The sequence below is a fragment of the Salvelinus fontinalis genome, chromosome 14 (genome assembly GCF_029448725.1).
Source record: "Salvelinus fontinalis isolate EN_2023a chromosome 14, ASM2944872v1, whole genome shotgun sequence".
NCBI lineage: Eukaryota > Metazoa > Chordata > Actinopteri > Salmoniformes > Salmonidae > Salvelinus > Salvelinus fontinalis.
Window position 1 is genome coordinate 17,590,687 of NC_074678.1, and position 15,389 is coordinate 17,606,075.

Consider the following 15,389-nt stretch of genomic DNA (forward strand, 5'->3'; position numbering starts at 1 on the left):
GACATGCAACCAGGTTAGGTCCTCGGTGATAAGTAATGCACACATCCAGACATGGCTGGAATCTGCATGGACATACTGTATTAAGCAATGCTGATCAAGACAGAGAAACCCATTGTGGTGGGAATAGATGAAGAGAACAAGAAAGGAAGAAAGATAGAGGGAAAGAGTGTGTGTGTGTGTGTGTGTGTGTGTGTGTGTGTGTGTGTGTGTGTGTGTGTGTGTGTGTGTGTGTGTGTGTGTGTAGATCGTGTATGTGAGTGGAAGAAAGAAAGACAAAGAAAATGATTGAGAGGGAGTGACAGAGAGAGTGATCGAGGTGTTTCCTACCTTCCAGGACGGTGAGTTTGGCACTGGTGTTGATCTCTCCCACACTGTTGGTGGCGGTACACTCATAGATGGCCTCGTCCCTGTGGGTCCGCAGGGGCTGGATACGCAGGACGGACCCTGAACCATCATCAAACTCTATCACCTGAACACAAGGGTGGGTAGAGGAGAGAAAAAGCAATGAGACCCATGGTCGCCATGTAACTAATATTCCAAACTGATTTAAACAGTCATCTTAACAAGACATCCCTTTGATCGCTATTTCATCAATACGTACAGCAACATCAGAGCCCTGGTGAGTACCAGCCCATTGAGCCCAGTGAATACTCCTGGTTTGATCATTGGCTGGGGGACTAATACAGGGCTAAGATATCTGCTACTTTCTATTTAGCTAGGAGGAACTGGGTTTATAATAAGAGTCTGCCTCAGCAGATCAGAAGACGCAAACCTGACCAAACTCAAACTCCATCAGTACTATTAATAAACCATTTCAAATAGAGACTACATCTTATCTAATCTCAACTGCAAAGGACCGCCCGGCATTGCATGACCTTGCTGTGGTCCTACGCTCCACAGGGAGTGAAGAGGAGTAATTATGTCTGATCTGATACAATCACCCAATTAGAGAGAAGTTTATTGTATGAAATGAGCCTGAGTGAACAGCAGGCGTTTCAGCAAGGCCTTTCAGGAAGCCAGCCTTTAGGGGTTAAAGAATCAGAGGTCAGAGGTCAGGGGAGAGGGTCTCCTAAAATTCCTTACGCTGCAGTGGAAAGTGGCTGACCTAAACATCCACATGACAGGAAGAGAACATTCCTGAACATTCAGTGGAGCACACCTAGGTTCAAACAGTATCTGAAATATTTAAATTACTTTGAGCGTTCACTTGAGCCTGTCTAGCGTGCCAGATAGGCTAGGTTTTCACTGAAGCAATGCTGATCAAGACAGAGAAACCCACCCACTATTCTTCCCTTGGTTCAATTGTGCCATGCAAGCTCAATCAAGCAATGCTAAAGTATGTGAAAGATTTTGAATACTATTTGAACTAGAGTTGCACACTTTGGGGAAAATTCAGAGTTGGAAACTTTCCCTGGGAATTAACGGGAATATATGCAAATTAATATTAATACCATTTAAATGTAGATGTTTCTTGCATTGGATATATTTACCATATCATATGGAGACAGAAACATAAACCTTTTACCTTATCATTAGTAGACATAATTGCAAATTATTAAATCTTTCCAATAGAAATAAAAAACAATTGATTTATTAATTGAACTTTAATTAAATGAGTTGACTCTTCACATGGGATGATTTCACTGAACAACAAAAGAAAGGGAATATTGAATGATCCCCAATGATACATCGCATCTCCCAAAAAGATTTTCAATATACATCTGTAAAATGATAGTCTAGATTCTAGAAACTAAAGCTTTGGTTGTCTTCCTCTCAGGCTTCCATGTCTTCTCCCTGGACCTCCTCAATACCCACCTCTTTCACATCACTCTGAGGCCTCATCTTCACTGTCACTTTCCAACCTTGTTGAGGATGGCTTGTTGTCAGGCTCAAAAAGCCTCAAATTTGCCAAGATGGCCACCAATTTTTCAACCCTTGTATTGGTCAGCCTGTTGCATGCTTTGGTGTGTGTGTTCCTAAACAAGGACCAGTTGCACTCTGAGGCGGCTAATGTTGGTGGGATTTGGAGGATGATGGAGGCAATAGGGGAAAGAGCCTCAGATCCACAAATTCCCTTCCACCAGGTGGCTGATGAGATATGTTGGCCCGACTGCCATATTGCATCTCCATCCCAAAGCCCTTGCTTGGAAGTGTACTTCGCCAGACTGCCAAGAACCTTGCCCTCATCCAGGACAAGGTGGCGAGACACGGTAGTGATGAAATCATAGGCCTTGTTGATCTCTGCACCAGACAGGATGCTCTTGCAAGCATACTTGGGGTCCAACATGTACGCTGTGGCATGTATGGGCTTCAGGCAGAAGTCTTCACGCTTAAAAAAAAGTTATTTTGTGGTATCCAATTGGTAGTAGTTACAGTCTTGTCTCATCGCTGCAACTTCAGTACGGATTCGGGAGAGGCGAAGGTCGAGAGCCATGCATCCTCCGAAACGCAACCCAACCAAGCTGCACTGCTTCAAGACACAATGCCCATCCAACCCGGAAGCCAGCCGCACCAATGTGTCGGAGGAAACACCGTACACCTAGCGACCTGGTCAGCGTGCACTGCACCCGGCCTGACACAGGAGCCGCTGGTGCGCGACGAGACAAGGATATCCCTGCCGGCCAAACCCTCCCTAATCCGGACGGCGCTGGGCCAATTGTGCGCCGCCCCATCGGCCTCCGGGTCGCGGCCGGCTGCGACAGAGCCTGGGCAGAAGTATTCATGCTTTTTGATGTATTTCAGAACTGCAGTTTCCTCTGCTTGGAGCAACAGTGAAGTGGGCAGGGCAGTACGGATTTCTTCTCTTACATCTGCAAGCAGAATCTGAACATCAGTCAGGATGGCATTGTCTCCCTCAATCCGCACAATGACTACTGCTGTAGGTTTCAGGAGTTTCAGGCTGCTTACCACTTTCTCCCAAAATACATCCTCTTGATAGGGCTGTCCATATCGACAGACTGTGATATGGCCATTTCTTGGAGAGACTCCTTCCCCGCCAGGAGACTTTCAAACATGATGACAACACCACCCCAACGGGTGTTGCTGGGCAGCTTCAATGTGGTGCTCTTATTCTTATCACTTTGCTTGGTGAGGTAGATTACTGCTATAACTTGATGACCCTTCACATTCCTAACCATTTTCTTGGCTCTGTTGTAGAGTGTATCCATTGTTTTCAGTGCCATGATGTCATTGAGGAGCAGATTCAATGCATGAGCAGCACAGCCAATGGGTGTGATGTAAGGTTAGGACTCCTTCACTTTGGACCAAGCAGCCTTCATGTTCGCAGCATTGTCTGTCACCATTGCAAATGCCTTCTGTGGTCCAAGGTCATTGATGACTGCCTTCAGCTCATCTGCAATGTAGAGAACGGTGTGTATATTGTCACTTGTGGCTGTGCTCTTGTAGAATACTGGTTGATGGGTGGAGAAGATGTAGTTAATTATTCCTTGCCCACAAACATTCAACCACCCATCAGAGATGATTGCAATACAGTCTACTTTCTCTATGATCTGCTTGACCTTCACTTGAGCTCTGTTGAACTCTGCATCCAGCAATTGAGTAGATAAAGCATGTCTGGTTGGAGGGATGTATGCTGGGCGAAGAACATTCATACATCTCTTCCAATACACATTGCCTGTGAGCATCAGAGGTGAACCAGTTGCATACACAGCTTGAGCAAGACATTCATCAGCATTTCTCTGACTACGTTCTTCCATTGAGTCAAAAACACTTCTGATTCCAGGAGGACCATGAGATGTAGCTATCGATAAGGTGTCTAATTCATCATTTTCACCCCGAATAGAAGTAGAGGGACTTTTGTCACAGGTTGCTTGTTGTGAGCGCTGAGGGAACATTATGCACTTAGCCAGATGATTATGCATCTTTGTTGCATTCTTCACATATGATTTGGCACAGTATTTGCAAATGTACACAGCTTTTCCTTCTACATTAGCTGCAGAGGAATGTCTCCACACATCAGATAGTGCCCGTGGCATTTTCATTTAAAGATTAGAAAAAAAATAGTAAAACAAACCCAAATACAATTCCATGTACAGATAAATAGTTAAGCAGTTAGATTAAACAACTCCTTCGTAAGATAAATGTTTTAAAATTAAACATGTATGGAAACAGGTGGATTAACACTCTTCAGTTAGCAGGCTACTAGTTAACAAAAAAGAATGTATGTCATATAAAATATATTCACCCCACCCAGTATTGTAATCAAAACTTACCAGAAAGCATGTAGTCCTTGGCTCAGAGAGTGTAGTAGTGTGGGCTCAGTAGCATCTCATTAGTGTGCATTAGTGAGCTTGAGAATCAGCTGAACATGTGATGGAAGAATGCACTGTGTCTACAGAGGGTTGCAATTCCATTGCATTGGGGAGAGTTTAACCAAAATATGCCACAAGACCTGGAATTGCCTTGTGTGTTCCACAAAAAAAGGTTCACTGTTATAAGCTAACTTTTTTTATGAATTTAAGCAAAAATCCCAGAGCTTAACTTCCCATGGAAAAATCCCGGAAATTTACTGGAAAGTTTCCAACCCTTTGCAACCATAATTTGAACCCAGGTCTGAAGTGTAGTCCTCTCCTCTCTTCCCCTGGGCCCACTGCTCTCCTATGCTCTCCCACACCTCCACACCGACTGCACATAGAGCAGGGCTCAGTTTGAGGAGTGCCATGCAGACAGATGGAAGATATTTCCTATTAATCACGTCAGTGTGAGCTGAGTGTCTGCATCTGTGGAAGGACCCATGTTGAGACCGCTTCACTTGAAACCATTTCTACTAGCTGGCAGCTAATGGGCCTCCCTGCTGCTACTGCTTTCAGCGTATGTCTGCCTGCCTGTCTGTCTGTATGCCTGCCTACCTGGCCTGTCTGTCTATCTCTCTGTCTGTCTGTCTTGTCTGAGCAGGGTGTCATACATCCACATTGCTTCAGATGCTGGAAGAAAAGGCAGACAGAGCGAGAGGAGGTGGTCACTGAACTGACACAGACAAACAGACTATGTGGTTGAGTGGTGCTTTGAAACAAGGATGTGGGTACGCCCACAGAATAAGAATGAATCTATTCATGTCATTTGGAAAGGACTACTATGTCTGCCTGGGCTTCCTACAATGTTTCTTACCATTTCTGCACCGGAAAGCTCATCCATTCTCATTTATGGTTGAGAATTATGTAGCTATGTAGCTAAAATCTGGTGCAATATCGTCCTTGTCAAATAAAAGAATGAAATACAATAGTAAAGTATACCATGTACCTCAAATCGCTGAGAGCTGACTTTCTTGCCCTTCTTCATCCAGGTGATGCGTGGCTTGGGATCGCCCACCGCCTGGCAAACGAAGGACGCCACTCCTCCCGAAATACCTGTCTGGTCGTCTGGAGATTTGATGAAATTGGGCATGCCTGGGAGAGAGAGAGATAGAGAGAGGATAACTAATGTACATCAATCAAATTGACCCCAAATTGTATACAGCAGCACAGTGAAAAAAATTCCCTCCGAGCGCAGATAAGCAATTGCAGTATGTGTTACGCTCGATGAGGATAAAGGTAAGGAGTCAGGCGCAGAGAGCAAAGGTAACGGGAAAAAACCACTTTTAATGTCCACCCAGAAATACAACTGGTAACGTCAAAAAACATTGGCGTACAACTCCAACCTGAATAAAGTCCAAAACTGGAAACATAAATTCAGTCTGTGGAAAATCCCAATGAAAAATAGCAACCTCAACATACAAACAGAGAAACAAGCCCGCACAAACATAAACGGGCTAAACAAACTTAAATAACCCCACCCTAACAACCAAACACTAAACAGGTGAAATCAATTAGACAAAAACAAACGAAAAGGAAAAAGGGATCGGTGGCAGCTAGTAGACCGGCGACGACGACCGCCGAGCGCCACTCGAACAGGAAGGAAGGCCACCTTCGGTAATACTCGTTACAGTATGGTTCTAGAAACATAAAGCCCTCTACTTTCATAAACTATAAATACAAAAGTATGTGGACAACCCTTCAGATTAGTAGATTCTGCTATTTCAGCCACAGTATAAAATTGAGCACACAGCCATGCAATCTCCATAGACAAAAATTGGCAGCAGAATGGCCTTATGAAGAGCTCAGCGACTTTCAATGTGGCATCGTCATAGGATGCGACCTTTCCAACAAGTCAGTTTGTCAAATTTCTGCCCCGCTAGAGCAGCCCCGGTCAACTGTAAGTGCTGTTATTGTGAGAAAATGTCTACGAGCAACAACGGCTTAGCCGCAAAGTGGTAGACCGCACATGCTCACAGAACAGGACCGCGAGTGCTGAAGCTCGTAGCACGTAAATATCGTCTGTCCTCAGTTGCAACACTCAATACCGAGTTACAAACTGCCTCTGGAAGCAATGTCAGCACAATAACTGTTTGTTGGGACAATGGGTTTCCATGGCCAATCAGCCACACACAAGCCTAAGATCCAGCGCAATGCCAAGCATCGGCTGGAGTGGTGTAAATCTTGCCGCCAGTGGATTCTGGAGGAGTGGAAACTCTGGAGTGATGAATCACGCTTCACCATCTGGGAGTCCGACAGATGAATCTGGGTTTGTTGGATGCCAGGAGAACGCTACCTGCCCGAATGCATAGTGCCAAATGTAATGTTTGGTGGAGGAGGAATAATGGTCTGGGGCTGTTTTTCATCGTTCGGGCTAGGCCCCTTAGTTCCAGTGAAGGGAAATCTTAACTTTACAGCATACAATGACATTCTAGACAATTATGTGCTTCCAACTTTGTGGGGAAGGCCCGTTCCTGTTTCAGCATGACATTGCCCCCATGCACAAAGTGAGGTCCATACAGAAATGGTTTGTCGAGATTGGTGTGGAAGAACTTGACTGGCCTGCACAGAGCCCTGACCACAACCCCATCGAAAATCTTTGGGATGTATTGAAAAGCCGACTGCCAGCCAGGCCTAATCGCCCAACATCAGTGCCCGACCTTACTAATGCTCTTGCGGCTGAATGGAAGCAAGTCCACGCAGCAATGTTCCAACATCTAGTTGAAACCTTTCCCAGAAGAGTGGAGGCTGTTATAGCAGCGAAGGGGGAACCAACTCCATATTAATACCCATGATTTTGGAATGAGATGTTCGACAAGCAGGTGTCCACATACTTTTGGTCATGTAGTGTATGTCACACCCTGACCTTAGAGAGCCTTTTTATGTCTCTAGTTGGTTTGGTCAGGGTGTGATTTGGGTGGGCATTCTATGTTCTTTATTTCTAGGTTTGTGTTTCTATGTTTTGGCCAGGTATGGTTCTCAATCAGGGACAGCTGTCTATCGTTGTCTCTGATTGGGAATCATACTTAGGCAGCCTGTTTTGCCACTTTAGGTTGGGGGATGTTGTTTTTTGTTAGCTCTGTGTAGCCTTCAAGACGTGACGTTCGTTGTTCTTTTGTTATTTTGTTTGGTGTTCGGTTTTAATAAAGAAGCATGAACACGTACAACGCTGCACCTTGGTTTCATCCTTCCGACGAGCGTTACAATGTATCAATAAAAATAATTTCACTTTTGTGTATTTTAACCAGTTTAACACAGTTGCAGCCAACAGTATTTTTTTGTGACAATAAGTTTGTGGCGTCCGTCCGTCTTCCATTTACACACAGGTGTTCGGAGACGCAGATAGCTGATTAGCACAGCAATTCCTCTGTTTTCTGTCTGTTTTCTGTAAACAAGCGCTGTAACATCGCTGATATGAAAGATACGTTCCTTATATTTCCAAAACAGTACCACAAGCGATGCGGTTTAACGTTAAGAACGAGCGTCGTGGCTCTTAGCCAAACTCCTCCAGCCAGAAGATACTATCGTCAATAGGCGCTTGTTAGCATCTATGAATGGGTTAGGTAGCATTGTGAAACAAAGTAGCAGGATCATTGGTATAAACCTGTATCAGACACGAGTCATACACAAGGCGCAATCTATTCTGAGGAACTCCCAGCATCCCTTGTTTGATTCATTGACGATGCTTCCCTCAGTGTGCAGATACAAGCTCCCTAAGTTTAAAACGAACAGGTCTACACTCTCCTTCATCACAGCTGCTATCAGCTTCCTCAACAAGCTGTAGTATTATTTTGTACTGTGTACATATTGCTGTACATACTGGTTTTTGTGTATATTAATGTCAAGTGTTCATTGTGTTTTTTTATATTTGCTGCAAAATGAATTCCTTCTCGGGATAATAAAGACTCTGCTCTACTCTGCTCTGTTCTGCTACTCCCTAGAAGGACAAAACCTAAGGAGGAATCAGAGAGGAGGCTGATCCTCTGCTGACTGTACCAAGTATACGTTAGGACCATCAAGGCCAGACAGAGAGACAGAGAATGACAACAATAACACAGGAGTAGGCAGCTCTGGGCAGGTTCCAGGGCTTTCGCACTTACCTACCAGTTAATGTTCAGGCAGTAACAATGTCTGTTTTAAAAACACGGATACCAAACTGCCTGCAGCCAAATAAAGTCAAAAAAGTCTGCGAACCAAAACCGTCCAGTGCTGTATTGTCCTTCCTGTCATGTGTTTGGTTGTTGCTGTACTTGACATAACACTTCCAGTGCCTGTAAGTCTCTCTCATTAATAATGATATGAAACTAGCAAATCAAATCAAACTTTATTTGTCACATGCGCCGAATACAAGAAGTGTAGACCTTACCGTGAAATACTTACTTACAAGCCCTTAACCAACAGTGCAGTTCAAGAAGAGTTAAGAAAATATTTACCAAATAAACTAAAGTAAAACATAATAAAAAATTATAAAAGTAACACAAAAAAATAACAATAAGGAGGCTATATACAGGGGGTACCGGTACCAAGTCAATGTACGGGGGTACAGGTTAGAGGTCATTTGTACATATAGGTAGGGGTGAAGTGACTATGCACAGATAAGAATCTAAATCTTAAATATGCTTCTTTATCATGCCTGAATAAACATGTGGAATTAACCCAAACCCTAGGCTTGACCATTTAGGAACAACAAGTCTCTCTGCCTCCCAAAAGGTACCCTATTCCCTATATGGTACACTACTAAAGTAGTGCACTAAATAGGGAAAATAATGTCATTTAGGATGCAGTCTGTGTCTCATATCTCAGAGGAGGGGGTATCAAACGGAACACAATTAACTGTCTGGGATGACACACCATCATATTAAAGCTCCATGGCAACAAACATTAGAGGGATAATGATGAGACAGAGATGTAATTAAATATTCCACTGAACTCGTCAGAGCACCACCGCTGCAGGCTAACACATGCACACACACACCGGGCTATCACAAATAATGCCGACAAAACATACAGTATTCTGCCTGAGTTCTCTAGCTACGTCTCTCTCTCTCTCTCTCTCTCTCTCTCTCTCTCTCTCTCTCTCTCTCTCTCTCTCTCTCTCTCTCTCTCTCTCTCTCTCTCTCTCTCTCTCTCTCTCTCTCTCTCTCTCTCTCTCTCTCTCTCTCTCTCTCTCTCTCTCTCTCTCTGTCTGTCTGTCTGTCTGTCTGTGTGTACGTATGTACATGTGTACATGTGTATCTTGGTTCCTGGCAGTAGATGCATTATGCAGAGCTATGCCTGCCCTTGGGGAATCAGGCCTGTTTTCAGAGAGCAGGAGGGATGTGTATGTCAGTGTCTCTGTGTCAGGGTGCAGTTACAGGCTGCGTCCCAGATGGAATTCTATTCCCTAAAAATTGCACTTATTAGGGCCCATAGGACTCTCATCAAAGGTAGTGCATTATTTAGGGAATAGGGTGACACTTGGTACAGCCACAGTATCTGTAGGGTAAGGAAGGGTTAATAAAACGTGATGTGTGGGCGTTAGATGTAGGGGGTAGTGAGTAGGCTTGAATATTTTTACAAATGTTCCATCCTGAGAAAAAATCACTTTTCTCCCAGGTAACCCGGTTATGTCATTCAAAAGTATTATAAATATGTCTGGATTTGGTTAGAACTTTGATCAGCATGAACATTATACCTGAGCCTGACGAGCCATATATTAAATACGTTTTATGAGCCCTACATTAACAACATTTAATGAGCCCAAGCCCAAAAAAGTCCCAAATGATTTTGTGTTTATCCAATACATATATGACATAGGCTACTGCACATTACGCACAACAGAAAAACATAAAGCCCATAGATGTAGCTAGCTATATGCTCTCTTAGGTAGCTACAGTAGGCTAATCTTGTGAACTGTATAACTGTACCGTATTGTATTATATGGACTGGAATTACACACATCGTTCAAACCATGATAAAGCAGAAGAGAACATGCGATTCTGGTGCAGCACATGCAGACTATAAAGATACAATTAGAAGCTAGTGAATTTAATTTCCATTTTGAAATATAATAGGGCCTATTTGTATAATTAGTAGGCTGATGCATAGGCCTATATAGCTTTCATAATATTTATCCTAATGTTATTAGCCTACCTCCAATTAATTTCATTGTCCTTACCTTCATCATTCAAATGACATCCTTGAATAATACAGCACTAGAATTAGATGCAGAAGGCTTTCACGAAGATTCAATGGTTATGGGTCTGAATAAATAACTACTATAGCCCACCGCCATCGTACGTTCTCGCGTCTTTCAAACTACCCGTGAGTTCTATTGGCTGCTGTATTTAACATTCAGCAAAAAAGAGCTTGCATCCATCTTCAAATAGTCTATTGGTATAAGAAATGTTACAAAATGATGTCCAGCAAGCTGTTCTAGTCTATCTTTTCCTGCATGGGACTCCAAGAGGCAAGGAGCGTTTTTTAAGGAGAGGCCAGTGAAGCACAGGTGCTTGTGTATTGTGCAAGAGACAAAAGCTATAATTATAAGATTATTATGCATAACCCATAATTAATTAGCTAAATATAAGGCTAATACTGCATTGAATTTATTACCGTAAAGTGGCTTGGACATCTATATATAGAGCAATATATCTATCTAGAACAGGATTATCTATTTGGATGGAGTTGAGAGAGAGAGAGAAAGACTACGAGAGAGCTCGCGCGTGCACTGATTTAAAGCAACGATATTTGAGTGATAGGCTTTATAACTCTGCAGCTGCAATTAAAAAATGTATAATTCTTTTACAATTCAAAATAAGGTGACCCCCGAAAGACAGATGGAGATGTGTAAATTAGACGCGCATTCGGTCTTTATATTTGTGAGGCTTGACGCTGGAGACAGGAAGTAGATACAGGGAGAACATTTAATAAACTACGGACATGAAACAGGACAGGAACAGCGTCTGGACAGGAGACAAAGTAACGACATCAATGCTGACAGGGATGGAACAGAGGATGCAGACAGAGAAAGGGGAGGCAATCAAATAATGATGGAGTTCAGGTGGGTCCAATGAGTTGCAGGTGCACGTAACAAAGGGGACAGGTGTGCGTAATGATAGGCAATCTGGCGCCCTCGAGCGCCAGAGAGGGAGAGCGGGAGCAGGCAGGAGAATATTACTGTAGCACAGAAAAAAGTTTACATGATGAGGTGATACTGTAGGTCTACATGCATTGTGAACTGCATTCCACACTGAGATGGGCTGTCTGTCCCCACCCTGAGCGTTGATTCATCATGCAAAGGCTGTAAAGAAGCCAGATTTAGATATTACATCTAATTTAACAGTTCCATTTCATGCCATGCTGTTCATATAAATAATCTATTATATTTTACTGGTTTCTCGCAGTTATTTATCCCAGGAAAAGGGAGTGGTTTTGGGCTGTAATCACGGGAATATCTCGATAACTGGGTTCCCGCCATTCAACCCTAGAAGTGAGGCATAGCCGACTGTAGTGTAGTTACCCCCATCTTTCTCTCCTTTTTCCCTCCCTCCATCCATCCCTTTTCTCCTGCCCCAAAATACCCTCCTGGCCTCAGCGTTTCTCCTAAACGGAGTGCTTATTTCACCGCTGTAACTCTGACAGAGACACTAAGTGAGCGTTGAGCTGTCCTCGTCGCTCCGTGCTGTACTGTGATGATGCGGCCATGTTCCACTCTGTAGACTCTGTCTTGGTCTCAAATGGCAGTTTCCCTGTAAATTGGCCTCATCCATAATGGCTGTCAATACTAGTTTAACTAATATTGTTTCCCTTTGTGACTACATACTAACCAAGAGGCAAACAATACTGTCCGTTAGAACTATACTAAGCCCTAAACCCACACTGCTAGAGCTATGACAATCCCATGAAGTAATGTAGAATTCATTGTATATAACACAGTGAGTAGGATCCCTATGGAGGAATAGCAATTAGACTAGGTATCACATATCGGGAAAGAATTACATACTGCTTAGACACAGCAATCATAACACAGCCACAGCGCTCTCTTTTCCTCACTCTCTTTCTCCCTCACTCCCTCTCTCTCTCTCTCACACTCCCTTTGTATCTCTCACTCTCTCTCTCTCACCACTCAGAGGGGAATGAGAAATACACTGTACAAAATATTAAGAACACTTTCCTAATATTGAGTTGCAATACAGTCTCAATTCGTCTGGGCATGGCCTCTACAAGTTTCGAAAGCGTTCCACAGGGATGCTGGCCCATGTTAACTACAATGCTTCCAACAGTTGTGTCAGGTTGGCTGGATGTCCTTTGGGTGGTGGACCATTCTTGATGCACATGGGAAACTGTTGAGTGTGAAAAACCCAGCACATGGCAGTTCTTGACACAAGCCGGTGCGCCTGGCACAATACCCCGTTGAAAGGCACTTAAGTATTTTGTCTTGCCCATTCACCCTCTGAATGGCACACACACAATCCATGTCTCCCTTCATGTACACTGATTTACTTGGATTTATGGCTTGGGATCATGGCTTCACCTGGTCAGTCTATGTCATGGACAGAGCAGGTGTTCCTAACGTTTTGTACACTCAGTGTACATTTTAACAGACACTCTTATCCAGTGAAACAATTAGGGTTACATGCCTTGCTCAAGGGCACATCAACATAATTTTCACCTGGTCAGCTCAGGGATTTGAACAAGCAACTGTTTGGTTATTGGCTGAACACACATAACCACTGAGCCACCTGCCTAGACCAATGGAGGTGCCTTCTGTTTGACAGTTCACTAGGGAACCGAGTTTCCCCCTGCATGAACCCAGGCTTAAAGAAACAAGAACACAGCCCAGTCTCTAAGGGACAGGATAGTTAGATACCACTGTCTGTCTGTCTGTCTGTCTGTCTGTCTGTCTGTCTGTCTGTCTGTCTGTCTGTCTGTCTGTCTGTCTGTCTGTCTGTCTGTCTGTCTGTCTGTCTGTCTGCCAGCTACCTCTACTCCTATATTTGTCCTCAAATAAAATCATCTGCAGTCCACCGGAATGTTGAATCAATATTCTGCTACTGGCACAATGTCACAACAACAACAACTTCAAAATGGCCGTCTAGGAAGGGCTCTATTGGGTAGTACTTAAGAGGGAGAAGAGGATGGGAGGGGCCAGAATTCAGCAGGACAAGGTTGCCCTTTAAAACACAATTTTAGAGGAAAAGAAGATAGAGCTAGCAAGAGTAAAGAGAGAAAGATATTTAGAGGAATAGAGACTTTGTTTTATTTAAAAATACCTTAATTGGCCCAATAGTTCATCATTAAAACCAGAAACTTTACTTCATCTTAACGAACGTAAAAAGTTAGAACCAAGCCCCCTTCCTCGTCCATTGTGCATAGAAGCCTCCAATGCCCCACAACCCCACAGACGGTGAACCAGCACCCCATATACAGTACATGCTTCAGTGGGAACCGAGGAAGAGAGAGAGAGAGAGAAGACAGAAAGAGAGAGAGTCAGAGGGGGCAGAGGTGACTTAGGTTTTCAGTCTGAGGGACACGGTGGGGGATCGAGGTTGAGAGGATGTTGAGTTCGCACCAATAATTTAGCTATTTATTTTCCATGGTCACAATGGCCTGACCCCTGGGCCATGACTTTCTAAATGTAAAATCTGCTCTGTGCTCTGCTCTTTCTTTCCTTCAGCCCCACGCTTATATGACTGACAGCTGTGAATGTTCTCTCCATCACATTCATACAGTACATGACCCTGTGACTATGCTGAATTTCTTCTTCTTTTTAAATAGAGAGAAAGAAAGAGAGCGGTGAGAGAGAGATAAAGAGAGAGGAGGGAGTAGAACATTTGACCTCCTATATACATTATTCAAGAACGGGCCTCTTCAATTTAAGGGAGAGAAAAAACAGTGTGAATATTGAAGGTAAAAAATAGGCCATAAGGAAAAAGTTGAATAACACGCTATTATGTGCTCAGATCCTTGTAAGGGATTTGAATGCTGGCCATAAATGCTGAGGGAACGTGGGCCGCTGTCTCCAAAGTAATAAATACTTCATCGTATGATCATCATTTAATCATTAATAGATTCAATTTGAGCTTAAATGCAAGGTTGCCCTTTAAAACACAATTTCAATTTCACCTTATCAGTAAAAGGCCACTAATTGATCCTGTATTTCTGGGGAGAATCTCACTGGGTTCAGTTCATGTCTGTAGTGTAGCAGTATCAGAATTGATAGTTAAGCACCAGGCATATTACCCCATGTTATGTCTGTTAAAATGGCAGCCAGATGATTTGGGGTCAATTCCATGTACTAGCTACACACCAACATATTGCATAGTACAGTGGCACCAGAAATAATAATCCCTTCATCAGAATATATAATGAGACAGATGGAAAAGTCGAGAGGTAGTCTGGATTTCGTAAAGATTAGTTGGATCTCTAACACATCAACAACAACAAAACGTAATGAATCAACATAAAAGCTGCCCACATGACTCCCTGCCTAACACATACACTGCTGTCGGAGGACCGTTGGGGGTTGGTATGGGCAGAGTTCTGCACTTGTTGTTCCAGAGAACGCACAGTCAATGACCTTTAACCCTGAACCCATGGGGGTGTACTATAAACAGACAGTACAGTAGCCCAGGCTGCATGCTCTCGAGGTCACGTGTGGCTCAGTTGGTAAGAGCATGGCACTAGCAACGCCAAGGCAGTGGGTTCAATTCCTGTAGGGCTCACAGAAACATTTACAAAGAACTATTCTGAAAGCATTATTGTTTTAACAGTATACACTAACTGTACCTCAGGGGTAGACAACTCTGGAGTGCCCAAGACACTTCACATTTTTGATTTAACTGACCTGTGTTGAATTTAGCCAATCACTGAACTGATGAATTAGCTAAGCAGCTCAGTGTGGTAATTCGTTGGAACAAAATCCTGAAGTACCTGCGGCCCTCCAGGAACAGGGTTCCCTTCCCCTACCGTACCGTATTACTTTGGATAAAAACATCTGCTAAATATCATAATGTCTCTTCTACTGGAGCCAGCAGACAGACAGACTGGTCCATTGACATGCAGTGCATCTAGAGAAGTTGTTAGAGGCCTGTGAGA

At 43.5% G+C, this 15,389-nt stretch overlaps 1 long non-coding RNA gene across 1 annotated transcript in view; it reads right to left on the reverse strand.

Annotated features, from left to right (window-relative positions):
* Positions 1-222: 222 nt before the first annotated feature.
* The window catches only part of LOC129869566 (uncharacterized), an 89,864-nt gene continuing 74,697 nt past the window's right edge, over positions 223-15,389 (reverse strand). Inside the window, exons 3-4 of the long non-coding RNA XR_008761979.1 lie at positions 5,260-5,405; positions 223-469 (exon numbers count right to left, since the gene is read on the reverse strand). This is a non-coding gene — a long non-coding RNA (uncharacterized LOC129869566). The remainder of the gene's footprint in view (positions 470-5,259; positions 5,406-15,389) is intronic.